Below are 27,944 nucleotides of genomic sequence, written 5' to 3'. Positions count from 1 at the left end.
CTGCATGTAAAAGCATGAGTAAATATTTTTTCTTAGCTTTGATATTTTTGTAGCTTACATTTTATATGAGCCAGACTAATATAATGTAATACCAGGATTACATAATTTAAGACGTCAGGGTTGCTTCCAGGGCTATGCGATAAAGTATTCATTTATCAGGAAGTTTACAAGCTGTATTTGTTGCTCATTCACTACCTGTAGAGAAACACCACAGAGCTGTTTTCCAAATGAGAAAATGGAGTCAAAGAACTTAAGGCCAGAGGGAATGGTTTCCTTAGAACTTAAGATAACATTTATAATTTGTTCAGAATTCAGTCCTAGTAACTATTGATTTTAGTAACATATAGTTTTGAAATTCCAAAAATTTCCAACTATTGTTGTTACACAAAAAACTATTTTTGATAAAAATATGATCAATAAAATTTTTTATGTGTGTCTAATTTAACCTTCACGAGATCCTTGCAAGGTGAGTAATATCATCATCACCTCACAATGGAGTAAAACGACAGGGAGTGAATTTTAGTTATTTGCCTGCTGTCATATAGCTGGAAAGTGGCAGGACTGGAACACAAATTATTTTCATGTACAAAGCATTTATTCACCAGTACACAGAGCCTGTCATGAGCAGTATATTACTTTTTTGGTGTTTGTCTTTACCATTATTAGAAGAAGATACTTTCCATTTTCCTAAAGTCATGACATGGGGAAAGTAGCACCGCCAGTCTGGATGATGAACTGGTCAGCAGGCTGAGGACCTAATCTGTCAGACTGTGGTATGTGTACTTATGTGTTTGCTTGTAAGTGGGGAAGGAGGGGAGGCAAGTAGTGAAGGGGGAATAGAGTAGTAAACACCTTTGAAATATAATAGACTTTAGGATTCACTAGAAGTACTGAGTTCTGTACCTTGGGCTAGATGTCCTAGTAAAAAATTAAGTAGCTATAGGTGGACACAATATCTTTATTTTATATTTGTGTGGTTAAAAAAATTAAGTAGCATACTCTTGTCATTGTCATTTTTCATCCCTCAAATAATAGCTCCATTTTTTAATATATAAATGTAAGTTTGAAATAGTTCAGACTTAATAGTAGTTAGAATGCTTTTGGATACAACTAATAAAAAACCCAAATCAGAATTTAAACAGGGAAAAGTTATTACATATGTAACCAGGATGTTTTAAGGGGGATTTATTTCTTTCAGGTTGAAGCATGTGTTTTCTCTGTGTTTCTACTGTGCCATCCTAGACGTGGAGGCATGGACCCAGGGGGCTTTCTGGATGGTTACAAGATGGCTGCTATTATGTAGATGTTGGAGCCATCCTCCAGATGTTAGAGTTGAAACACAATATTTAGAAGCCTTGTGTTTCTTATTTCTTTTTGAAAACAATGACACTTCCTCCTGTGTGTGTTTTTATGTCCCCACCTCCACATCCTACAGGTTTTTATTCACATATTATTGACCAATGTTAATTTTTAACATGTCCCAACTTAACCCGGGTGGGGGAAATAGATCTGCCATAATTAGCTTAGACAAATCAGGGTTCTTCAGTTGGGCCTGGAATATATGTTAGCTCTTCCTGAAGCACATGACTAGTCTGAGAATGGTAAATTCTAAAAGTCAAGTTCCATTAAAAGGAAGGACAAGGTTGGGGAAAGAGTGTGAATTAAGCAATGTGTGTTACTACATTGATGTCTGATGTTCAAGGTCATCTCAAAAGCATTGAAAATGTTTTCATTAGGAACAGTGATTTAAATATAGGAAGATAATAAATATATTTTAGCCTAATATGAAAATTTATTTTCTTTACATATTTCCTACATGTAGTTGTAAAGAAATATGAAATAGTACAAGGGTCTAGATATACGGTTCTGTATAATTCATTCTTTTTAATTTTTTTAATTCTTTTTATATGACAGTAGAGTGTATTTTAACACTATACATACTTGGTGTATAGCTTATTCTAATTAGGATCCCATTCTTGTGGTTGTACATGATGTGGAATTATACTGGTCATGTATTCGCATATGAACATAGGAAAGTTATGTTCAGTTCATTGTACTGTCTTTCTTATTCTCCTCTCCACTCCCTTCTCTTCATTGTCCTTTATCTAATCCAATTGAACTTCTATTCTTCTCCTCTCCACTTTCCTTCACTGTGTGTTAGCATCCACGTATTAGAGATAACATTCAACCATTGGTTTTTTGGGGGACTGGCTTATTTCCCTTAGCACGACATTCTTCAGTTCCAACCATTTACCAGCCAATGCCATAATTTCACTCTTCTTTATGGCTTACTAACATTCCATTTTGTATATATACCACATTTTCTGTATCCATTCATCTGTGGAAAGGTACCTAGGTTGGTTCCATAGCTTAGCTGTTTTGAATTGAGCGGATATAAACACTGATGTGGCTATAATTCATTCTTGTAAATAGCTTGCATTTAAAAAATTTTCATGTAATTCCTTAGTCCATTTCATGTTGCTATAACAGAACACGTGATGCTAGGTAGTGCATAAAGAAAAGAGATTTATTTGGCTCATGATTCTGGTGGTGGAAGGTGGTCCAAACAGCATGGTGCTAGTATTCTGGAAAAGTTCCCTCCCCCACACCCATGGCTATCACAACATGGTCAGGAAGTAGAAAGGAAACCAATGGACTGCGTAGAAGGGCCAATTGCATGGTGTGGCTTTGCTTTCCAATAGCCCAGTTTATCAAGAACTAATTCAGTCCCATGAGGTTTGACCTATTCCAAGACATCATGAATCCATTCATGAGGGTATAAGTAACACTGTAACCTAGTTACCTTTCATGAGGCCCTACCCCTTAAAAGTTTGACTACTCCAACATCATTTTATTGGATACCAATCTTCCAGCATATGTCCTTTTGAGGGATAAACCATATCCAAAACCATAGCACCCAGGAACAAAGTATATGTATGTCTTCACACATGAACCAAGTTTTGTAAAACATTAAAATAGAGATTCTGAATCCAAGCTTGAAAATGCTCTTTGACATTATGAATTATCTTCCTGGTTCACAGCTAATCTCTAATAAGCTAACAGTGTTAACATGTTTGTTATCACAAACTCTGGTTTACTTTTGGAATTTGACCCATATATTGGTTTTCTTATCATAAGGCCAAATAGTGTGAAGTCAAATGATCTTTCTAAATTTATGGGAATTGGCATTTAATTATTTTTGTTTCTGTGTCAAAAATCCCTTTTCTATTTCAATTGAATGTGGTATTTTGATGTGACTTTTTTGGCCTCTGAACTCAAATTAGGCCAATTGTTCTGAATAATCTCTCTTTCTTTTTCTGCCAAGTTTCTTTCTTTTTTGTCCTCTGAACTCTAACTGCTTTGTTCTCTACAAACTGCCTCTATAGAATTGGAACATGAGGCTGTCTGGGTCAGGGCAAACCAGCTGGGCTTGACAGAAGTTAGGGTTAGATTAGCTTCATTTGACAAGGATCAGTACGTCTGATCCAGTTGCTAAATCTTGGAAGACTAGAATTTTCCATTCTATAAGCACAATTCCACGACATCTTGCCTTTCTTTTGCTCTTAAGACATCTTCATCTTAGTTGTATCTATTTCTACAACCTCTCAAATCTGAATAATTGTCTTAGATCCATCTAATGGTCAGCTACATACCCCTGTCCTGTAGTTCACTTGATCCCCTCTGTCACCCCTTTAATCAAAGCTTTCCTATGCCTGTGGTTCCATTTCTGTGTAACTGGTGTCCAGGTTAGGCATTCTGACATTTTTTTTCTTCATCATTCATTCAGCAAGTATATGAGGTAGGTTCAAGCACTGAGGGGATGAGGGGATGACACACATTTATAAAATAGGATGCAAATCTCTGAAGAACAATGGAAGAGGAGAGGCAAGACTTGGACTCAACTGTAAAGTTACCTATAAAGCAAGGTGGGAAGCTGAAGGTAACTGTGGACTTTGCTCTCCCTCATGGGAAGAGCCTCACTCCCGCTGCACTGTGCAGACGTGGCTGTAGCAGAGCTCTTGCTAATGTCTTCTATTTGTGATTGTAACACTGGAAACTCTCCTTCAAGATTGCACATCACATTTCTATCGGCCATATTCCCAGCATCCTTGTAGATAAATAAAGGACAAGGGTTTTTTTTTTTTTTAACAGAGAAATAAAGAAGCAGAGTGGCTACAGCACTGCTGAGCTGGAAGTCAGAAAAGTCCTCATTTTCTGTCCATCTCAGCTCCGGATCACCTCCCCTCCTCTATAGCCTTTGTCATTAAACCTCTTTTCTTGCCATTCATCACAACTGTAATGTGCTATCATGCTCAGTCTCCCCAAGTAAATCTTAATCTCTTTGCACACAGAAATAGTTGTGGGGTTTCTGTGTTTTTTTGTGGGTTGTGGTACTTTTCTATAATTTGTTTGGATGCAGAGCTAGACAGAGTCACGTAAAAATGAATCAAATTTTGAAATTGTGACTTTTTGTCTGAGCAGTTGTGTATCTCTGAAGTACACAAGGGATTCCTAGTCCTACTATATTAGAGCCACATTTTGTATCCCACTGGTTACTAGTTATGTAGAAAAGAGGCCCTGATAAGTTTCATATTTTACCTAGCTTTTGAGGAGTATTATGTTCTAATATAAGCTCTGACATTTTGTTTATATTGTGACTTCCCCTCTTTGACCCTGTTTCCTTTTCTGTCAAATTAAGATATTGGCCTTGTTGTTACCTAGGTCTGCTCTGGCCTCATGAGCCTGTGACCTGAGACCTTCCTGAACTGTAAACTTCTCTCCCCTGATTGCTTTTTAGGGACTCCTGTGGAAGCCCATCTTTCTGTCCCCTGCTGCATGTTTTAGAGCCATATGAGAGAAGCCTGGATTGATAAGAGTAGGAGAGGGGGTATTTTTTCTGTTTAAAATCATAGAATTATAAGTAAGCCAAAACAGGTGGGAAAATCCTCTCAGATTAATGCAGCTTGAATGGAAGACTCATGCGGGAGAGCCCTGTGTGCTTCAGTGTGATGGGAATAAATAATTCTGCTTATGAAATAGTGCTCCTAAGTTTGCTTATTAAGAAAAATTTTAGAGAGGGGAAGGAGTTGGTAGTATAATGGAGAGAGAGGGCACTTCCTTAAATATATTTCTTCAATATTCAGTTGATAAATGTGTATATGTAATTTATGTAGGGCAACAATGTATCCTTTCAATACATGTATACATGTATACAGAGTTAATAATCAGATCAGGGTAAGTGGCGTATCCACCACCTTATGTTTCTTTGTGTTGGTAACATTCAAAATCTGAGAACAGACTTTTTCATCCTGCTTTGGCATGTCTCTGCTAATAAACTAGAAACTCCTGAGGCTAGAAAAGAGACATCGTGGCCTATGAGTGAGACCACATACCTGTACCCAGATAAATGATGTGCAAGTGAGCCCAGAATCATGTCAGTAATTTGAGGAAAGTGTAGGATGGGAATGTTATGCCTGGGGCCTACAGAAGGATTTTTCACTAGAAAGGAAAATATTTTATTAATGACCAAACCAGTTGTGTTGATATCAGACTGGATCATTAAATGTATCACTTGCTGAGAACTAGTAAGGATTCCCAAAGAGTAAGTCATGCCTGAGTCACCTCATTGTTAATGGGATTACTAGGATGGTGGATATAGACAGTGCAGCTTTATTTAATATTTGATTTACTTAAATGAAATCAGACTAGATTGCATGTTTATCAAATTTGTGTGTGAAGTAAACATTACAGGCAAGGGAATAGAAAAATCAAAATAGTTTTCAAGCATAGGCATGACAAACACAATTTCAGCCTTGTGGCCATTACCTCTGTGTGGCTATTACTTCTGTGTGGCTGGAGGGGAAGGGTTCAGTTGAAAGCCATATACTCTAGTTTCCATTTAATTTGTGATGTGTTGTTTTTGTTTGATTGTTTGTCTGATATATTCCATAATTGAAAAGTAATATTCAAAATAGCTTTAGATTGATGGGCTGAGACTATCAAGATAACATTTAATAGAGATATGTATCATATTCTGATTTTTTCAATTAAAAATCATACACATGCAAAATGAGGGATATCTGGCTTCATGGAAGTTTTTATGAAAAGTAAACAACAAAAAAGTCTTGTGGAATGGGATTTCCTTGTGACCTGTGACAATTGTAGTGTGACAATTGCCACTTTTTGATAGCAGAGGCAATAATCCCCCTGAACTCTGTTGCTTAAACTAAACCCCACATTATTCTGTTTATTATTCTGCTCTGGGATCCCCATTTTAGAAGGGTCATTGATAAACTAATATTTATGCAGGGGAGGTGACCAACATAAGGAGGAAGCTAAACATCTGGAAATCATTAGAATGGAGAAGACTTAGAGGCAACGTGGTGATTGTCTTTACATACTTGATTGTCTTTACATACTTGAGGGCAGAAGGCACACAATTTCTTTCTTTCTTTCTCTTTTTCCTTCTCGATAAAATAGTTGGAGATTTCAGCTTTTAATATAAAAAAGAGTTCTGTGAAAGTCAGCCTTCTCCATCAAGAACATAAAAATTTTTCTAATGCTGAGCTGTCCATAGTGTTTGAGGAAAACTGATCATACATTGAGAATATTTTGTGAAGGGTTTCTGCAGTGTGTCTGTATTTGGGTTAGATGACTATCCAAGGCATCTATTTGGGATGTCTTATTTCAAAACAGTGGAACCACTCGGAATTTAGTAGATTCTAAATGGGCAGTGAATTACATGATAGAATCTTCCTTTAATGGAAGTATATTTGATGCATATTTGCAGATTTTTAAATGGATCTTCAGTTTCCCAAAGAAAGGGGTGCAGTTTTTAACGTGGCCTGCAAGGTTATGGTGATCTGCTCCTAAATGGTGCCCTCCAGGAATTAATTCACCTAAATTTAGCTTCTAAATAACTTCTATAACTTTGTTCTGAAAACATTTTTTGGCCTATGTGATGTTATGTCTGAAAAGCATTCCTTATTAATTTAATTATCTTTTTTTGTGTGTGGTTGCTATATCTTTCTCTATTCCAGATGTTGGCTTAAGCCACATTTGTTTTCTGAGAAGCATAAGAAACATCTGAGTCTTTGAGAAGTTAGAGATGCTTTTCTGAATTGATTGAAATAGATAACTCTTTGTGGTCCAAACTTACCAGAGGAACTTTTTGAACGGAGATCCCTGCAGAGAGAGTAGCAGAGTCCTCAAGCCTTGCCCATTACAAAAGTAGAAACACCCAAGAATAGGGCTTTCCCAGTACTGTTAATGTAGAATATCCTCTTCCCCCAGCATAGAATTCCCAGACTCCACCCTTCCTGTGGTTACCACTGATTTCCAGGAGGCTTAGGGAAACAGGGTACAGGAAATGAATCTCCCTACACCATCCTCATTTGCTAAGAGTTGTTGGTGAAAGAAGGAACCTGCTACCTCATCAGTCTGGAAACCCTGACCTCTTGGTTTAAGTAGTGTGACTGTGTGACACCAGGCCAGGCTTTGGGCCAGATGTCAAGGTGAGATGTTCATTTCTGCTCAAGGGGTTTTCAGTTGCTCACTTTTCCTCTTTGCCTATAGACTAAATTGTGCCCACTCTTTTTTTTTTTTTTCACAGACATGTCAATGACCCCAGTGTTAGTTTCTTTGAGGCTGATTGTATCACAGGGACATATATTTGAAATAAAGCCATGAGACTTTGGTGATGGCATTTTAGGATTTAAATAAAGAAGACATAGAAGCAGCGTTTGGAAGGTTCTTTCCCAGTGCTGGTGGAATCACACTGGGCAACTGCCTACTCTGCCTCCTTACTGTGGCTCTGCCTAGTTTTTATTTGGAGAGCTGTGCTTGTGGCCTTCCGAATTCTATGTAGCAGTAGCTGAGGTTCAGCATGTGAAATGAAATCATGTTTTTTGTATTCTATGGCTGTTTGCATAAAAATATACTCTGTTGTCTGACACCAATTTTTTTTCCCCTCTCGGTTCCTAAAGAGGGCCCAGCCAATTTCATCTCTGATGACAGATCTCTTTAAGACCTTTTTTCTAAGTATGTCTTTGAGCAAGAGGAATGAGGAGTTCACCTCTTATGGAATGCATTGACAAAGCAAGCTAGAAAAACAAAACTTGTAGGGAAGAGCTTTTCTTAAATGTTATCTGTTACTTTAACAGGCCAATTCAGGTCATGTTAGAACAACTTATTTGATCTGCAAACAATCTCATTCTTAGGTGAAATTTCTGACAATGATGATAATCTGTGGCCTATTGCTGCCATTCACTCTAAAACTTAGAATCCAATCAGTTGATTGTTGGCTAAACATTCCTTGTGTACTTAGTGGTGTTAGGTCTTGGGCAAAATGCTAAGTAAAGAAAAAGGTCTTCATCCTCAAAAAGAATATCCAGTCTAGCTGGTGAGATAGAACAACAGCCTATAAGCCTGACCATGTATATTAACCACTTCCTTATAGGATATCTATCCTAAGGATAAGGCTTAGTGGGTTCCAGAAATTCCAGAAAGCTTCCTCAAGTAGCAGAGCAGGGGAAAAAAGGAAATTCAGCTTGCCATCTCGAGGACTTTTAGAAGTCACTCATGGTGATTTCATGTGAGAACAAAGTCAGGCCATGCACTCTGCAGACAGTGGGGCCCAACAAGGGGGAGATTGTGATAGAGCTTTATGATTCATAACTTGGAAGTCATCATAAAGAGCTTTGCTTCCACTTGAACCATGGGTGACCCAAGAAATTCACAAAAATAAATGACTTATTGTTTAACAGGAGAAACCATTGATATGGAATAAGAACAGTATTTGCCCCAAAGACGGCATTTTACTCTTGTGGGAATACTGAATAGTAATGGGGGAAAGTTTAAATTTAGTAATATTAAAATTTTTAAATGCTTTAGCAATATTTTTCCAAAAGGAACTGTCATTTTATTGGCCATAAATATTTTCTCAAAAATAGTAGACAAGGTGCTCAGCAGGCATTTTAAATTCTAACTTAAGGATTTCACAGTACCAAGTTCCAAATGCTGACAATATGCAGTTTTTTTTATCCTATGTAGTAGGGATCATTTTAAGTCCAGAAGTATATATGTATATTTTTCTTTTCAAACAGATATGAATTAGGGAATAAGTAGGCAGGCAAAGATTAATTATAGTAGGCTTCAAATGAAGACATGGAAAAATAACATTATAGTATGTTTTGGTTATCTTTCCCTGACTGGCATAGCTTTTTTCTACTCTGCTTCTGAGTCTTGACCCTTGCTAGACTATAGTACACCCTCCTGCCCAACCTCATTCTCAGGGGACAAGTTCAAAACCCCCACTGGTGCCTGAAACTATAAAGTACCAGATCCTACGTGTACTATGTTTGTTACTATAATACCACACACTATAGCTGTAACTTGAATTGTGGCAGAAAAACTAGCATGAATTTCTTTTTTCTCTCTTTACAGTTTCACAGGGACTACTTCATTTGTTCTTATCATAAATCTTACCACCAACCTGATTATTCTCTTTCCTTATTAAGTTGAGAACTTCTACTTTTTAGGAATCATCTTATATTGGGCATATCTGAATTTCAAGCATCACTGTTGTTATGACTTGAACACAAGCACTCATTACTGCCATGGTCAGTCTGATAAGTGAGGTGGCTGGCTGTTCACAGGTGGGTAGCATCTATATTGTGGATATGCTGCACAAAGGGCTGACTCACGTCTCTGGTGGAACAGAGCAGGGTCGCATGAGATTTGTTCATGCTATTCAAAATGGTACACAAACTAAAATGTATCAATTGTTTATTCCTGGAATTTTCCATGTGGTATTTTTGGGCCATGGGTAACTGAAATTGCAGAAAGCAAAACCTCAGCTAAGCAGGGACTCCTTCATTTATAATCTAGTTAAAACAAGCTTCATTAGTCACATTGGCTGGACTAGATGCATTGTGACCTGCATGTTTTGCTTGTTCCTCCTTAGCTTATTTTTCTCACTCACCTGGAACATTGAGACATTCCGCTGCTTGTCTCCCTCCAAGCCAGTTACAGACATCCTCTTTTTTATAATATATGTTCTCTTTTTTATGTTTATGATCAAGAAGTTTATTTGTTGGCATTGGAGAATGTTTGCACTATTGCATGACTACATGAATTGAAAATATGTAAAATATATATGAAATTGGATGGGCCCCTCTCATGAAAGAGAGAAAAGAGTAAATGGTCATAGGTCAGCATTAATAAGCATTTGTTCTACCATGTGTTCTCATATCACTTGAATTTGTGACCATTCTTCATCACCATTAAATATATTTACTGAGGGCCTGTTCTGTGCCCTTGTCTAACATCCTGGGTCTCATCTCTTGTTTGAAAGAGAAGAGAGGTCTGCAGTCCATCTTCTGTGGTCAGATGTTAGAAAAAGTTCTGTGTTCATAGGCTCCTACTTCCTCCCCTCCTAATCATTCCTCAGACTACTGCAGCCAACTCCTTCTACCACTGCGCTGAAACTGTATCTAGAAAGGTGAAATTGTAGTGACCTCCTAGTTAAAAAATCCATTGGATGCTTTGCAGTCATCTTTTTTGGTTTGTATCTGGAGTTGACACTATTGCAAACTTCCTTTCATATGATACTCTTTCCTCAGTGACCTTCTCTGGCCACTTCTTTCTGCTTCCTCCTGTTGCCTTTCAGACATTGATGCACCTCTTTGTCCTGCCCTCAGCCCACTTCTTTTTCGATCTTATGCACTCTGGAGTTGCCACACACCTACACTGATAAGTCAATTCTAGATCTGGAACTCATAGAATCAAATGAAGCTTGCCCAACCCCCCTGGGTACTCTACCACTGAACCACATCCCCAGCCCTTTTATTTTATTTATTTATTTTTTTGAGACAGGATCTCACTGAGTTGCTTAGGATCTTACAAAGTTGCTGAGGCTGGCCTCAAACTTGAAATCCTATTACCTCAGTCTCCCAAATCACTGGGGTTATAGTGATGTACCACCTATTGGACAGCTTCTTCTGCCTGTGCCACAGGCACCCATAAGTTAGCAGTTTCAGTTACCTTGGCACACTGAGGGCTGAACATCCAGTCCTCTCCTCGTCACATGTAATGCCTGACATCACACTCCATCCACCTGGCAGAAGTTCCCTTCTCCAAAGAAAATGATGGAATCTGGACTCACAGAGGCTTCTCCACCGTAACTGACTGCTCATGCTTGCTTGGTTTTCTTTTTTTTTTTATTCTCTTCCTTCTCTTTCTCCTCCTTCTTCTTTCTCTTCTTCATTTTTTGTCCCTCTAGTGCTGGGAATGGAACCCAGACCTGATGCCTGCTAGGCACTGTACCTCTCAGGGGAACTCCACCACTGAGCTACACGCCCAGCCCTCCTGCCTACTCAATAACAAAGGAACATTTGTCTTTAAAAATATATATATCACTTTCTTCCCAAAGCCCTTTAGGGAGTGTGAAATGATTTTTTGTTTCTTATATTGATTATCATCAGTTTGAGGTAGCAAGTGGCAGGCATTGGTAACTTTCTTTGGAGATAAAAAAAAAAACGATGACACTCCAGAGTCCAGAAGGAATAAATCTAATGTGTCCACAGTGAAAAAATGACTGTGGAAGGAGTCAGGGACTATGAGTCACTCACTCAGCAGATATTTATTGGGAACATCAAAGTGTCAGGCACTAGAAAAATGCAGTGTTGAGTCAGACCCAGGGTTCTGTCATGATGTGCTGTGACACTTCTTGTCCCTATCTTTTGTACTCTGATTTTTTTCATCCTAATTAGTGATTAATGATAACAATTAGCAAATGTTTACCATGGGCCAGGCACTGTTTTAGAACCTTACACATACTAACTCATTTAATCATCACAAAAGTCACTGTGAGCTTATTATCATTGTTATTATTACTGAGGGAGGGCAAAGGCTGGGCAGAAGAAAATTTAGAAATATGCCCTACCTCAGTCTGCTGGTAAGTGATAAGGCATGGATTTGAATCCAGGTGATCTGACTCCAGAACCCATCTGCCATTGTCTTGGCTATCCTAACTCCTCACCCCATAGCAAGTCCTTCCACTAGCTATCCATGATGCTCTGTGATGTAAGACAAGCTAGTTCTCCACGTGCCAGAGTTAACCTGTGGTTTTGAATAACAAATATTTAGACTTTTCTTTCTTGAAACGCTTGCCCCCTTGGGCATTGCATTGGCAGTGGTCTCTTTTTCTAATCTGAATTCCACAGAAAAAAAAGAAAAAGTTGCAGTTAGGTCCAAGTGGTTTTGACAGGTTGCTAAATAAAACTGGCTTAACTGAAGTTCTGAGAATTTCTTACAAAAGAAAATTTCCTTAGTATAGGAAATCATGGGTCATTGCAGTTATAAGTGTCTTAGTAAATAGAAAATGTGGCTTGAGGCTAAGAAGCATAAAATCTTAATGAGATTATTTGTGGGTTGCTATTTATGCATACCTTTTAAACCATTAAAAAATGTTTCCTATCTGTCTTCAGTGTGTCATGTTAAGTTTCCACTGTTGAAATCTTACATAATTTTTGAGAATCTCCAGAGTTGCTAAAAGGAAAGAAAAAAGCAATAGTAACAAAAATTTATGTAGAATTTGAAATTTACAAAGTACTTTCACATACAGTAACCTTTCTGATCATCCCTGTTTTTATTCTCTTAGAAAATAGAATCACAAGGCTTTCAATGAAAATTTATAAAATTACCTATGTTTTCTTATATGGTAATTCTGAACTGATTTGGAAAAACTCAAATCTGAATCAGTGATGTGTTTAAATTACTAATGTTACTCCAAATTGCAGGTAGTAACTTTGGGGAACTTCTCTGACAGATACATAACAGGAGCATTTGGCTGACCGTAAGGTCTATGAAGTGGTTAAAACCTCCTTTGGTTCCTTAGTTTTGAGTTTTCCTTGTGCTTAGTCCCACTTCCCTCCTTCACCAACTTGAGGTGAGGGCACACTGAGGGCGAGGTAGGCTCCTCTGAGGCTTTTGGCAGCAGGGAGAACACTTGGCTAGGCCATTTGTGCCCCGACTACCAGCTACAAGAAATCAAAGATTTCTCTCAGCTGTAGATGAAAACTCTTAGACACATAGGAAAACTTTATATTTCTATATAAATATCATGTGTGTGTGTGTGTGTGTGTGTGTGTGTGTGTGTGTGTGTATAGTTGTAGATGGAAACAATGCTTTTGTTTTTATGTGGTGCTGAGGATCAAACCCAGGGCCTCACACTAGGCAAGCACTCTACTACTGAGCCACTACCCCAGCCCCCATAGGGAAACTTTAGTTCAGTCTTAGAATGAAAATTAGGCATGACCCCAGTAGTGAGATTTCCCTGCTCAGTATATAAAGTGAGAGCATTAATAAAGTATATATTTGTATGAAAGGTGCTGCTCTACAAATAAATCTGCTCTTTTTTGATTATTAGAACTGTACAGGAAGAAGTCATCTGTTTTGGTATAAACTATGGAAATATATCTAGGTAGCCAAGGAAAAACTGAATTGTTACTGAAGGATGTGTCACACAGAAAAGAAATAATTTTCAAAGCAGTGGCTGGAAACTATTTTCAAACATGAATCTAGGGAGTCCCTTGAGCTGTCTGTGTGGGTGATGGGTGAGTAGTATTGGTTTGGTTCTTGCCGGGCTACTTGTTTATTTATTTTCCCACAAAGATTCCTTCTTTCCTGTGAAATGAGAGTTGAAGGTGCAGCTCCATTTCAGTGTAGATTAAACAAAAAGTAGAATTCTTTTATACTTACTATAACTTGTATAAATCTAGTGAAGAGAAACAGGTTTTCTTGCTAAGCTTCAGTATTATATAATTAATATAATACAATTATTTTCTTTAACCTTTTTTTAAAAACTACATGATTTAAGATATTTAAGAATTTAATTCATAAGAGATTGAAACTGGACATAGGAGAAAGACTAGAGAAGGATCAGCATTCTGCTACCTGGTTGAACACATCTCTAAAGTGGCTGCCTTAGAATACCATGTCCTGATAGAACTCCCTATTGAAAGCCAGCCAGCAGAGCCACTTCTTTATGCCCTACTCCTTACCTGAAGCACTGTGAATTGTCACCAGGGCCCTGAGTATGAACATAGGTGACTCCACAGGATTGCTACTCAGCCTGACAGAAGGGAACTAGTGTCACTGGGCAATCCACACTCTGATTTAGAAACCCCAGGCTGTGGGTTTGGAATTGGCCAGATACCCTGGCTCAACCTTGAATAAATATTCCTGAGGCCTAAATAGGATAGGGAATTCAAAGCCCTATTTTTCCCAAGTTCTTCCATAACCAATCCATGGCTGCTTGTTGTGAGATTTAAGTGGAGAGACCATGTTTTAGAGGGGAAACAAGGCGTCATTCTTTACTATAAATTAATTCTCCCATAGCAGTTCCCTTTTCTCTTAGAAGTGAAACCATTAGAGGGGCCAGATCAAACCCACTCTAGTCATTGACCAGGGCCAGCTTTATCATACACCCTGCCCAATGTAGTAACAACCTGTGTGAAATGACTTGAGAAATCTTAGGCAGTGCCCTCTCCCCACCCAGATATCTCAAATGCAGCCTTCATCTTAAGCCAGGTCTTAAAGACTCAGGTAGACTTTTATTCTTTTAGTATTTGGATTTCATCCCTTCTAAGAAAATGGACATCACAGTGGGAGGTAAATGACTTTTATGTTATTATAGTCACTTATGCCATGATATAAATTAGTTTAAGTTTCTTTGGTTTTGAAAGAAAGATAATTAGATGACAATGGGGAGAAGGTGCAGAATTGGAACAAAGGTGGGAAGCACAGTCATCACTCTTGTGGCCTGGCTGAGGACTCTGTGACTTCTTTCCCATTAGAACTTGCTTCTATACTTTCAGGGAAACAGGGCATCCTATTTTCCATTTACTTCTCCCTTCTGTCAAACAAAGACTTAGAGGTCTTTTTACGGCTTTGACTCTTCCTTACCCCTTCTAGATGTAGTTCCATTTCCTTTCCAAGATGAAAGCATGTCTTTGTCCCCTCCCAGAATAGTTCCAGGCAGCAGAACATAGTGAATCCTTCCAGATAAAGAGGATGCTGATAAAATGCCAGATTGTTATCAGAGAAGCAAAGTGAGGGGAGTCAAGTCCCTACCATTAATTACCTCATTACAGCTTTGTTTATATCCTGTTCATTTGGGGCATGTTTTTCTTGGACAGTTTCTTATCTGTGTTCTGAACTGCAGTCTGAAGTTTGCAAAACTCCCAAAGGTCAGGAAATAGTGGGTTCCTTCTTTGCTTAATGGCAAGGAAGAGAAGATCAAAGTTTCTATCTTCATCTGGAAGGAAATAGACAAATGCTTGGTTTGGGCAGCCTATTCCTCACCTCAGTAGACAACTATACTGTGCTGATTGAGCTCTGGCTCTGAATATTGAGGAAGTTACCTGGAAATAGAATGGCATTTATCTCTGTGAAGCCATGAGCATCAAGCAGTGATTGTATATCCAGACATTGAGGCTGGAGTTCAGTTGAATCTAAAGTAATACTACTTGGTAGTTTTAGTAAATATACTTGATGCCACTGAACTGTATTCCTAAAAATGGCTAAAATGGTTGACAAAGTTATGTTTCTTTACTAAACAAGTCCATATCTGACCTCATGTTGTTTTATTCGGTTTGGTCTGCAGCCCAACCCATCTTTGCTAACAAGACTATGGACATAATTCAACCCACCCTCTCAGCTCACTGGTGATATGGGCTTCTGAAGACCAGAACATTGTGTTTTTCATAAGACAAAATCCTACAAGCATGTTATCTGGTAATATACCTGCAGTACGAATTTGAAGAATAAAAGAAAGAAAAAGCGAATAAGAGAATATACCTCATTCTAAATCATGAAACTTAGTTCTTATTAACTCCAAAAGCCCTCGCTCAGAGCTCCAATGTAAAGTGTCTTGTTTTTACCTTGTGTGCATGTCTCCTGGTTCATCGCTGTCATCACTTGAAGTTAGCTGATAAAGTCAATTTGATTTTTGCAGGCGCTTGCTCATATTTAAATTTAGTATTTCCTTAGAAGAGGCTAGAAAAATGAGGGACTTAGGGAAAAGTTAAGGTAAATCTTGAAATATATAAAAGCTCACTTTGAGTGAAAACTAATTAAAAACAAGCCCTGGCCTTTTCATAGGCAAGAAAAAATTGGAATGGCGACAGGGGATATATTCTTTAGGAAATAAAAACTTTGCCAGAAATAGCATGGGTGGTTAAAGGAGTCTGGTGTGAAAGTTGCATCGTTTAAAAAATAATATATCTTTACTTTCTTCTTGACTAATGGTTTTGTCAGAATAACTGTTTAGATAATAAATGAAGTACTTTGAAGTGCATAGGGGAACAAACATTTCTGTGCCTTGTACTAACTGGTGATACAGATTATAAACTAAATGATGCCAAACTTCATCAGTTCATCCCAGATCTGCACACTAGCAAGCTTAGTCAAAGCCGTAGAAATCTACTGAGGAAATCATGAAAATGAATGGAATTGATCCAGAATGTGTTGATTTTCTTCCGAAATGTTATATTTATTAGACCTCAACACACAAAAGTTAAAACAGTATTGAATTTCACACATAGCACTTTATTTGTAATCTTAGGTTAAAGGTTATGGCTTTGGCATGACTGAAGAATAATGACTCATACATTTTACACTGACTTTATTTTATTTCTGATAGGCATAAAGGAGAGCTAGGGAGTAAGATGATAGTGCATTAAGGCTGAATTTATTAGTTGATTGGACACAAATGGAAATACAGAATGTCACTTAATGATTTTTTTGTTTCTGTTGATATTTGTATTTATACTTTGGGTGAAGACTGTGAAATGCTAACTTATACTTAAAATGCAATATAAAATATCTCTTGACTATTAAAATTAGGAGTGAGAATTAACAGTGATTTTTTTCTAATAAATGTCTCAAACTATACATAGCTAAAATCTTATCATGTGGACATTTTGGAGAATGTGACCAGTACTCTGCATTTAAATGTGCCCCATCTTAAAATGTAGTCATCATGAAATTAATACATTAAGGCATGGTCACAATCCAGGAAAAGACTTGAAGGTAATATGAGTCTCCCCATAATTAGTAACCTAATTAAATGCTAGATAGCTTCAGCTTTACAATAATGTACCATGCTTCTGAACAAAGATAACACCACCACTGAAACTGTATACTTGTAACACTAGTACATTTTTAATTAGTGGCAGGGTACGTGTGTGTGCTCATTTTTGTTTCATCTTTGGACTTTGCACAGCTGTTTCCATTGTGCATTCATTTGGACTATATCCAGTGAGGACAGTCACTGATTTGGCTTGGTTTTTTCAGAATTTGGGATGATTCAAACTGGTTTGAATCAAAGTTACCTTTTTGCTATGGAAAAGGCAACTTTGGGGGGTATTTAATATATAAAACTGGTTTAATCTACTCAAGAAGAAGAGAAAATCTGTTTTACCTTAATAGCTCACATGGAAAATTATACCACCAAATGCAGATGAGTTTATTGAAGACGGTCCATCAGATTTGGCATCTCTTGGTTGAATAATTTGAGTTGTATGTACACTTAAAAGTAATACAGCTGAATTTCTTTTAATATATATTATTGCTCAATTCTTTGATGGTAAAAATGCCTTAGAATTGGAGTGCATCAGTTTCAATATTAGTGTAGGCTTTTTTTCTTTCTTTCTTTCTTTAGTTGTACATAATACCTTTATTTTATTTATTTATTTTTGTGTGGTGCTAAGGATCGAAACCAGGGCCTCACATGTACTAGGCGGGCGCTCTACCGCTAAGCCACAACCCCAGCTCCTAGTGTAGGCTTTTGAGTTAGAGGCACCTGACTTTGAATCCAGCTTGTTCACTCACTTCCTTTATGAGCTTGGGCAAGTTACTTAATCTCTCTGAGATTGTCTAGAAGAGAGCATGTGGAAGCTTCAGAACATTGTCCTAAAAACATTTTTGGTTTTTAGTTCTTATGTGATTATTAGGACTTAAGTATTTATTGATTTGATTTTTTAAGACAGCACAAGGAAAAGTTAATTCTGGTTGGAAAAGTTTAAAAGAAATAACTGGACTTGTTTAATCTGAGGGAGAGAAGACAGGATGTTCCAGAGATAGGGCTAGAGGAAGAGAAGAGAAAAGAAGACAGGATTATACCTCAACTTTTCTAGTGGATATGATAGGATTTTCTTTAAGAACAGTTTCAGTGAGGTCTGACATAAACTGCACATGTTTAAAATGTATAGTTTGATAAGTTTATATACAATCTAAAACCATCACCATCGTCAAGATAGTGAACATATCCTTCACCCTTTGTAGTCCTTACACAGCCACTCCATTGCTGGCATTGGCTGTTCCGGGTTCTGTCACTCTAAGTTAATTTGCACTTCTTTGTATTTCATGTAAATTAAATCATACAGTACGTGTTCTATTTTGTCTGACTTTTTCACTCAGCCTAATTATTTTGAGATTCAGCCATTTGTTACACGTACCCATGAATTTTTTTCCTTTTTATCATCAAATAGAATTCCATCATATTGATCTACCATATATTTATTTATGTACGCAACTGTTTATTTATGTACTCAACCATTTTAGACATTTATCTTGTATCCAATTTGGGACCATTATAAATGAGTTGCTATGAAGATTTCATGTACAAGTCATATTCTAGACGTGCTTTCATTTCTCTAGAGTAAACATACAGAAGTGGAATGGGTGAACTATATGGTTGGTGTATGTTTAACTTTAAGAAATTGAACAATGTGTTTTCCAAGGTGATTGTATTATTTTACATTCCCACCAACAGAGTATGAGAGTTCCAGTTGTTCCATGTCCTAGCCAACACTTCGTGTGCTCGATGTTTTTCATTTTAGCCTTTCTAGTGAGTATGTAGTTATGTCTACTTGGGGTATTAATTTGAACTTCCCAAACAACTGGGGATCTTGAGCATCTTTTACATGTGTTTATGTGCCATCCATATATATTCTTTGTTGAAGTGTCTGTTCAGAGCTTTGACCCATTTTTTTTAAAGAGAGAGTGAGAGAGGAGAGAGAGAGAGAGAGAATTTTTACTATTTATTTTTCAGTTCTCAGTGGACACAACATCTTTGTTGGTATGTGGTGCTGAGGATTGAACCCGGGCCGCACGCATGCCAGGTGAGCATGCTACTGCTTGAACCACATCCCCAGCCCCTGACCCATTTTTTTTTTAACTGGGTTGTTTGTTTTGTTATTTCGAGTGTATTCTGGGACCAAGTCTTTTAGGCATAGATTCATTTATTTCTCTGGCATGTAGAACCAGAAAAACAAAATTAAATTATAGCCAGAAGGAGTCTACTTACACAGAAGGAAGTACTTTTTGACTGTGGCAGTCTAAACATGGGCATGGGTCAACCAAAGGAGGATGTAAAACTTTCCCTGGACTTATTTTAAAAAGGGCTGGCTGTAGTCTATTTGGGATACTGTAGGCATGCAGAAGTATGACTCAGTTTACCTAACTGAAGTTTTCATTTGAGAGAAGATATCTTCCCTGGGATGGGTCTCTTGCTAACATCTTAGTATCCCTTGCTCTTTTGTGCTATTTTTTCCAGGCAAAAAAAAAGTGCAATTTCTTGGGATTTTTCAAGGCTTTTCCTGTACTTTATAATTTTTAAAAAGTCATTCTTTCTGATTTTAGCTTGAAGTGTTGCTACGAAATATGAGGAAGGTCATTCGGGGCATTAATTAACTTCAGCAAAAACAATTGCAATCTCTACAGAGCAATCATATTAAAAGAAATGCTCAAATTTCTCTCATCCAGCAGTAGCACCAATCATTGTTTTTGCTGATGGTATTGGACAGATTAATTCAACTCTCTGTAGAGGTAAAATAATTAACTAGATTCTAGAGAGGAGGTTTTCTGTGATTAAAGGACTTGGGTTGTTGTGGCCCTTGGATGGGAAGAGTCAGGGGTGCTTTAATGACAGGATTTCAGTAGAGCTAATGAAAGATTTTCCTGTATGTAGAAAACACTGGTAATTTGTTCTCCAACTCCACAGATTGCCCAAACTGGAGGATGTTGGCTCCAACTATAAGGAGATTGAGTATGGTTAGTGTTAGGCATAAAATTTTTATTATCAGCATCAATATTATTATGAGATTAAGCAATGGAACAAGTCAAGAGAGACCATGAAGATATGTGAGAATAATAATAAAAAAAAAGATAGCATCTGCCTGGACTGTTTAAATGCCCATTGATTTATAGGATCTTGTTATTGAAGGAAACTGTAGAGATCACTTCTCCTAAAATAACCTTTTACAGAAGGGAATATGAGAGGACATTATGTAACTTGCCTCTGGCTACATTGTTAGATACTAATATTTTAATTTTAAGATGTTGCAAAAGTAATCTCACTTAAAAGAGATACAAAGGAAACCATGTGTTTCTGCTTCATGAGAAGGTTTCACATGACCAAAATAGTCCCTTAAAGCTGATGACTTATTATTTTTTCCTAAGCCCATGAAGATTCTGACATATGTTTATCTTTGCTTGTCATTAAAAATATTAAAGATTTTTATTCAGGCATTTTGAACTTCTCTCTAAATAAATATGATACTTCAAGTGATTGAAGGGTAATTTGACCTGAAGTGATCAATGATGATAGAGGACAGCAGGGGACATTGCCAAATCCTTTGTGGAACCTAGCCCAGTATGATATGGGTTCTATATTTTGAAGAAAGATTACAATTTGATGGATGCCTTTGGCTCAAAGTCCTGTGACTGATTTGCCTTTTAAAAGGTAGTACTTTATAAAGCTGTAAGACTTTGTTTTGTTAAAGACTAATTGGATTGGTAGAAAACATATTTAGGCTGTCAATTCATTGTGAATGGGGTCTGCAAATACGAATTCTAACCATTGGAATTAGTGGGCTAAATTGCTTGTAAAGGATTCCACATCCACAGTCATGACAGAAAGAAATCAGTATAAGGCCTTTTATTTGGTTGTGGTTATGTTCTATTTGGACTCATCATTTTGTACATGTTCCCACTAAAGTGAAAAACCAACATATATTTATATAATGTTGTGTACTTGTTGTATTGGGTTTATCTGAGTATAAAAGTGGGATAAAATACTTAAAAGTATCACCCCATGATAACCAATGGATTTATTTTCAAAATTGCATTTGTTGTTGTCTAGGCAAAAAATGATGAAAAATTTAAATGAAACATAATTTTCATACTTCATCTCTGTTTTGATAAGAATAAGTAATAAGGGATTAATATACAGAAATTATGCATCCTTTCATTTATTTAAGAAATATTTGACACAGTGGGCATCATGCTAGGCACATGCCTATAATCTCAGGATCTCTGGAGGTTGAGGTGGGAAGTTCACAAGTACAAGGCCAACCTGGGCTATTTGGTGAGATCTTGTCTCAAAATATAAAGTAAAAAGGAGCAGGGGAGTAGCTCAGAGGTAAGACATACCTGGGTTCAATCTCCCTTACTGCAAAACAACAATAACAACACAACAAAAAGTGTTGGGGATGCAGCTCAGTGGTAGAGTGCCCCTGGGTTCAATTCCCAATTCTGCACAAAGAAAAAGGAAGAAGAAGGAGGAGAAGGAATGTTAGTAATTCCGATTTTCTGTGTGTGGGGTGGGTACTGGGGGTTGAAACCAGAGCCTTGGCATACTAGGCAAGTGCTCTTCCACTGAGCTTGAGACAGGTTTCTCTATGTTCCCTCAGCTGCTCTTGAATTTGCTAACCTCCTGCATAATTCTCCTGAATAGATAGGATTACAGGTATGTTTCACTATACCTGGTTGTAATTCTGTTTTGTGGCTTTTTATCCAGCCCCCATACTGGGGATTAAACCCATGGCCTTGCACATACTAGGCAAGTGCTCTACCTCCTGAGCTACACCCCCAGTCCCTGGCTGTAATTCTAAATAATTAAAACACATTCTTCCAAAAGCTTTTAAAAATAACTACCACACTGTAAACCTTTCCCTTTCTTTGGTGGAAAAATTCCCTTACTTTATTTTCTTGCACTAAAAGGAATGGCATGAATGCTAGCAGCCATTATCTCTGTGACCTTGTGTCCTTGCCACATTATGTGGCTGAGTGCTGTGCCCAGTTCTTGCTACATTATGTATAACCATAGAAATGTGAAGTTGTGTTGCAATTGTGTACAATGAATCCAAATGCATTCTTCTGTCATATATATCCAATTAAAATAAATTAATTAATTTTTAAAAAAGAGAGAGATATATCAAGGTGATGGAAACCACTCCCCAGCTCCTGGCAGCTCCCATTTTCATAGCCTAGAATTTATATTCTGTGGCAGATCAGCCTGGACAAAAGCCTTGGTAACTGAGAGCCAGAGTCAAGGTGGCCTCAAAATCATGCATCTGCTAAGGCCCAGGCTGCTGTTTAGCTTGTCCCGATTGGTCATGCACTGAAGTTTTAAAATATTCTATCATGGCTTATTATTGTCAGCATAAAATGTCACTGCCATAAAAGTATACTTTAGAAAGGTTTTAACATGATGAAGAGTCTTAATTTTTAAAGAGCAGTATTACTTTTGAGCTACTTGGTAGGTCCAGAGATTTACACTAAACATTCTACCTCAAAAGCATAATAGTTTTTTTTGTTTTGTTTTGTTTTTTAATATTTATTTTTTTAGGTGTAGATGGACACAACACAATGCCTTTATTTTTATGTGGTGCTGGGGATCGAACCCAGGTCCCGCCTGTGCTAGGCAAACGCTCTACCACTGAGACACAATCCCAGCCCCAAAAGCATAATAATTTTTGCTTTATTTTGTTTGTTAGATCTAGAAGGCTTTCCACCCAGGCTTCTGGAGATGTACAGTTTTTAGCTCAGTACTCTCTACTGTTCTTACTTTCCCCTTAATACCCAAATGAAGGACTTTAGAAAATCAAACTTGAAAAGTTCTGAACCCACTGCTTTTCTAAGAAATATATTTAAATAAAGAAATTCATGAGCTGTGCAGAGTGCACAATTACAGTAAATGCAACTTTTTTGAGTTACAGGAAAGGAGCAATTAGTTCAGGTGGTGGTAGATCTTTTGATGACTTGAAAATGGGTCTAGGAAGGACAAGTAGAGAATCTGGCAACCTTGACCATTGCTGTATTCTCCAAGAATGCAGAGAATGGTTTTAGGGATGCCTGGAATTGCAACATGGTTAATAGTACCAAAACACAGAGAATGACTGCCTTTTCACATTCACTAGATACAAACTTATTTTTTTTAGTATTTCTCTTTTTTATACATGTATATGTATATACACATGCTTTTAAAAGCACAGAGTTCTCTGAACCCAGAGAATAGTCAGTAGGTGCCAAAGAAACCCCAGCTTCCTGCCCCTTGTTGCAGCTCATTTGGTGAGGAGGGAGAAGGGTAGGTGTAGTAAGCATGAAGAGCCTCTTTGGTACAGGCAGGGCTGTTTCCTGGACAGTTGTTGAGACAGAACATTGGAGAAAAATAGAGAGAGTGTATATATGTTAATGGAGGTTTTAAGTTTTCACATTATTCCACTTACTAGATTTGATAATAGCTACCACTTTTTGATCACTGTCTGATAGGCATTGTGTTTTACATGCTTTATCTCATTTAATTTTTACAAGGCCCTATGTGGTATATGAAGAATTTAGAAAGTTTACTCGCTTGTACAGGGTCACACAGTAGTAAGTGGTAGGACTTGGATTTAAACTTAGGTATGCTGGATTCCAGAACATGTTCTTGACTCCTGTCCTGTGTGCTCTATGAAGATCCTGTTTCTGCTCTCAAGATCATTTCATTCTAGTAGACATGATGGCCCGAGGGATACTGTGGGAAAGGTAGATGAGTCCTCCCCTGCTCTGAAAGCCAACTGTTCAAGTGCAGTACCTGCACAGTGATTGACTCTGAGGTCATTCCTTAGCAGAGTTCAGATGAGATGTTTCCCAAGGATGCAAGGGTGAAAGGACATTCATTGCAAGTGTTCAGGGAATTACAGATTAAATGGTAGTTGGCTTGACAAAATAAATATAGGAAGAAAGCTTTTTTTAAAAAACAAACAAAAACCAAAATGAGCAGTATGACCAGGAGGCTGCTTAGTCTTACCCTACCTTCAGCAAAAGGGTAATCCCAATTGTGGGTTGCCAGTGGGTGACCATTTTCCAAAACCAGGCAGCCATACCATATGAGAAATATTAATGGTCAGGCATTTGAATTCCCTCAGTAGGTATCGTGAGGATAGTCAGACACAGCTTATTTGAACTCAGCTCAGCTCCCAAAGTGCTAACTTTGATTAAGTCGGGGCTCCTGTCCATCATCATCTGAACTTTGGGGACCTCTACTATATAGAGAGTATAGCCTAAAAATCAAAGCTCAGCACTGGAGGTAGGGTCTTGGATTAAGGAGGAACCAGGGGAGCATTAATAATTATGTTAGTGAGGAAGAGTCGAAGAGGATATTGGCTAGAGCCTGAAACCAACTAAGACTTTCAAAGACTGAGGTTGCTGTGGGTACTTAGCGGATCTCCCTATAGGTTGGGTGGGCAGAAACACTTTTGGTGCTCTGCAGCCACTTAACCTTTGAATTCTTTAGGAAAGGAACAATTCAAAGGGTGAATGTACAAGGGGAAACACCTTATAAGTACTCCGCTGCGCCCTGTGAAAGGGGAAATTAGAATGGTATCGGCAGAATAGTTCTCCTGTGCTCAGAATACTGCATTCTAAACTTGCCTGGTATCTGAAGTGTTAGGTACAAAGGTTGGAAGGATGATATATACCTTGGTACTCTCTCCTCCAGAAAGCCATTCCAACTCTCTCTCCCACTTCCCTTTGTTATCCTTCTCCATAGCATGTGTGTCTCTGTGGGTACCACAGATTTGTGACCAGCATGTATTCCCTGAGCTAGTGGTTCCCCATGAGCAGTGTCCTAATTCCATTTTTATATCACATGAAATAGAGCACACACCTGACTGCCACACTGTGTGGCCATCCAGTGTGTGCCAAAGAATCTGGGGATTCTTGACCTGGATAAACTATATGGGAAAGTGTGTGTGTGTGTGTGTGTGTGTGTGTGTGTGTGTGTGTGTGTGTGTGTACATATACATGTTCATAAGTCTCTCTTTTGAGGAAGTCCATAGTTTATATTAGGCTCCAGTGTGTTTTCATAATCCTGAAAATGTTTATAAAAAAATGAACTTATTTGGAGATTTTCCATATTCTTGTAAATGAATGTGTGTGTATGTGTTTGGGAAGGTGGATTGAACTCAGGGGCACTCGACCACTGAGTCACATCCCCAGCCCTATTTTGTATTTTATTTAGAGACAGGGTCTCACTGAGTTGCTTAGTCCCTTGCTGTTGATGAGGCTGGCTTTGAACTTGGATCCTCCTGCCTCAGCCTCCCAAGCTGCTGGGATTATAGATGAGTGCCACTGCCCCTGGCATGAGCGTGTGTTTTTATATCTGGTAGATACTTTTATGCTTCCTTAACTTCCTGTTGTGAACAACAGCTTAGGGTAGACAAGGAACTCTCCCTTGGAGCCATGGATCACAATTCTGTCCTGGGCACTGCTGCTTACACATCCTGGCAGGGGGTCTACCTAACCTTCCTGAGTTTTATTTTATTTTTCACCTGTTAATTCCCTCTTGTCCTACAGGAATGTTGCATAGTAAAGAGATTACAGGTATACAGGCATCTCATAAACTGCCAAGAACTATACAATTGCAGAATACAAGTATTGTAATTAAAAATACATCATTTTTCTTGTCACACAATGCCAGGATAACAAATATGTGATTAAAATGAACATTGGGCCAGGTGTGGTTGCACAGGCCTGTGTTCCCGGCTAGAGGCAAGAGGATCACTTGAGCCCAGAAGGTCAAGGCCAAACTGGGCAACATAGCAAAACCACATCTTAAATAAATACATAAAGTGAACATGGAATGAATTTATTGGAGTGAGAGACTAGAAGTTGAAAGGCATTAGTATCTGCATGTCTTGTAGGCTTTGTAGATGCCCAGAACGGTCTTAGAGTACACACAGGGCTATTGAGGAAATGATTTTCAGACAATGATAAAAGTTTATAAGACCTTCAAGACCTCAATTTGTTTGCTTTACTTTACAGAAGAAGTGGAGTCTGGGAGATGGAGGGTATTTTTTTCAGAAAGGCTGTAGATGGGCAGGGGATATAGTTCAGTGGTACTTGCCTGGCAGGTGTGAGGTCCTGAGTTCAACCCCCAGCAGTGCACAAACAGAGGCTGGAAACTCTTCTTCATCATTGTTAATAGAGGACAAAGAAAGAACCTGTTTGTCTTCATGTCATCAGTTTATTATCATATCTTTTTAAAACAGTGTAGAATTACGCCATGATTTTAAATCTCTCTTTAGGGCTACCTAGAGGCCAGCAGTTCAGCAGTGTGAGCACTTGGCAAGCCATGGGCACAGTGCATCGAAACAATTTTGTGTTTCCAAAGCACCTTCTTGGAGCGCTTCCTGGAGAGCACATCAAAGGGCTGGATGTAGATTACTGCACGCCTCTCAACTGGACTGAGACTCAGAGGTTACTGGGACTTGCCAACTCAAAAAACTCAGTGTCCAAAGCAAGAGTGAAAACCCAGATGTTCCAATTTTTTATCCTGGTAGTCACTAGGTTCTAAATTTTCTCACTACTCCAGCTCCCTCCTCTCAATAGCTTGCAAAATGGTAACCTGGAAATGTGTTTTTGCTTAGTGTATATATATATGTAAATCCAACTATCATCTAACCTTCCATTTAAACAATTTGTACTAGAAGGAAATTTTAAATTACATTTAATCATTGCTTTATAATTAATGTCATTTAATTAAATATTACTTTAAAAATGGCTTCTTTCTTCTTTGGCAATTACATTACCTTTTGAGCAGTTCTGTTTTGCTTTTTAACCTGGTTATGGGGTTTAGAGAGTACCCTAGTATAGGGTATCTGAAAGCAGAAAGTTCTGGCACTTTTCCCACTTTCCATTCTTTCTCCTGTATGGATGCCAGATTCCTTTGGGAAATCATTTGCAAAAGGTCAGGAGCAAAAGGAGGGGCATTCTTGAGTGTAGGGTTACTGCTAATTGGAAACTAAACATCTGTAACCATGTCAGAGTTATTTGTATTTGAAAGGAAACATTTATATATAAGAGCCCTTTCGGTAACATAAAACACACTATAACACAGAGTGTGTGCATTGGAGGGGTGGCGATGGGGTGAGGAAGGACAGCCAGGGAAGCTTCTGACAAATGACTGTGCTGTGCTGAGTGAGGTCACTTGCTAATTAAATCTCAAAGCATTTTCAAAGTATTTTCTTTTCTTTGTCAAATGAAGTTTTCTTCCCTCATATGCCAAAGCAAACATTTTACTGTGTTTGCCATTTACAAATGAAACATTTCACCATTTTAATGGAAAAATAAGGAGAAAATGGGTGTGTGTTCAGAACCTAGTCAAAGACCAGTGGGAACTCTCTAGTTTCCTTCTAGAACCTTAGCTCTCAGCGTCTTCCCATGGTATGATGTGAGACTGGTTCTTCCCTTCCCTGAAACTGTGTGCCCATAGGCTTCCTGATACACCTACCCTTTCAGGAAAAAAAATCAAACTGTTTTCCACCTGTGCCTTTTTCTCCTTTCTTCCTAGTTTCTTCTTAGAATAAAATTTCTTGAGAATTCCTTTGAAGAAAGTCGAGAATCTACCCCTTTCCCCCGTAGAATCTAACACCTTCTGTTTTTTCCCACCCTTGCCCTTGGCATCTAAGACATTTCTGTAATTTTTTTAAAATTGGATGAAAGATCACAAAGTCGAGAGAACTTACTTAAGCTAGGACCTATCATATTGTATGAGCTACAACTGCAGCCCCCAGACCTCTTATTTTTGGAGCTGTTTTCTGAAAGAACTTGTG

General features: G+C 38.0%; 1 protein-coding gene across 9 annotated transcripts in view; it reads left to right on the top strand.

The window, feature by feature from the left end:
• The window catches only part of LOC144372555 (transport and Golgi organization protein 1 homolog), a 137,846-nt gene that overhangs the window by 21,307 nt on the left and 88,595 nt on the right, over positions 1–27,944 (top strand). Inside the window, exon 3 of one of the 9 annotated variants that reach the window (XM_078035884.1) lies at positions 26,418–26,589. The exons of the other annotated variants lie outside the window; for them this stretch is intronic. The gene's annotated coding sequence lies outside the window, so the exon portion shown is untranslated. The remainder of the gene's footprint in view (positions 1–26,417; positions 26,590–27,944) is intronic. 9 annotated transcript variants of the gene reach the window in all.

This window comes from Ictidomys tridecemlineatus, unplaced genomic scaffold (genome assembly GCF_052094955.1).
Source record: "Ictidomys tridecemlineatus isolate mIctTri1 unplaced genomic scaffold, mIctTri1.hap1 Scaffold_130, whole genome shotgun sequence".
Lineage (NCBI taxonomy): Eukaryota > Metazoa > Chordata > Mammalia > Rodentia > Sciuridae > Ictidomys > Ictidomys tridecemlineatus.
The sequence above is the reverse complement of the archived record's forward strand: the minus strand, read 5'-3'. Positions and strand labels throughout refer to the sequence as shown.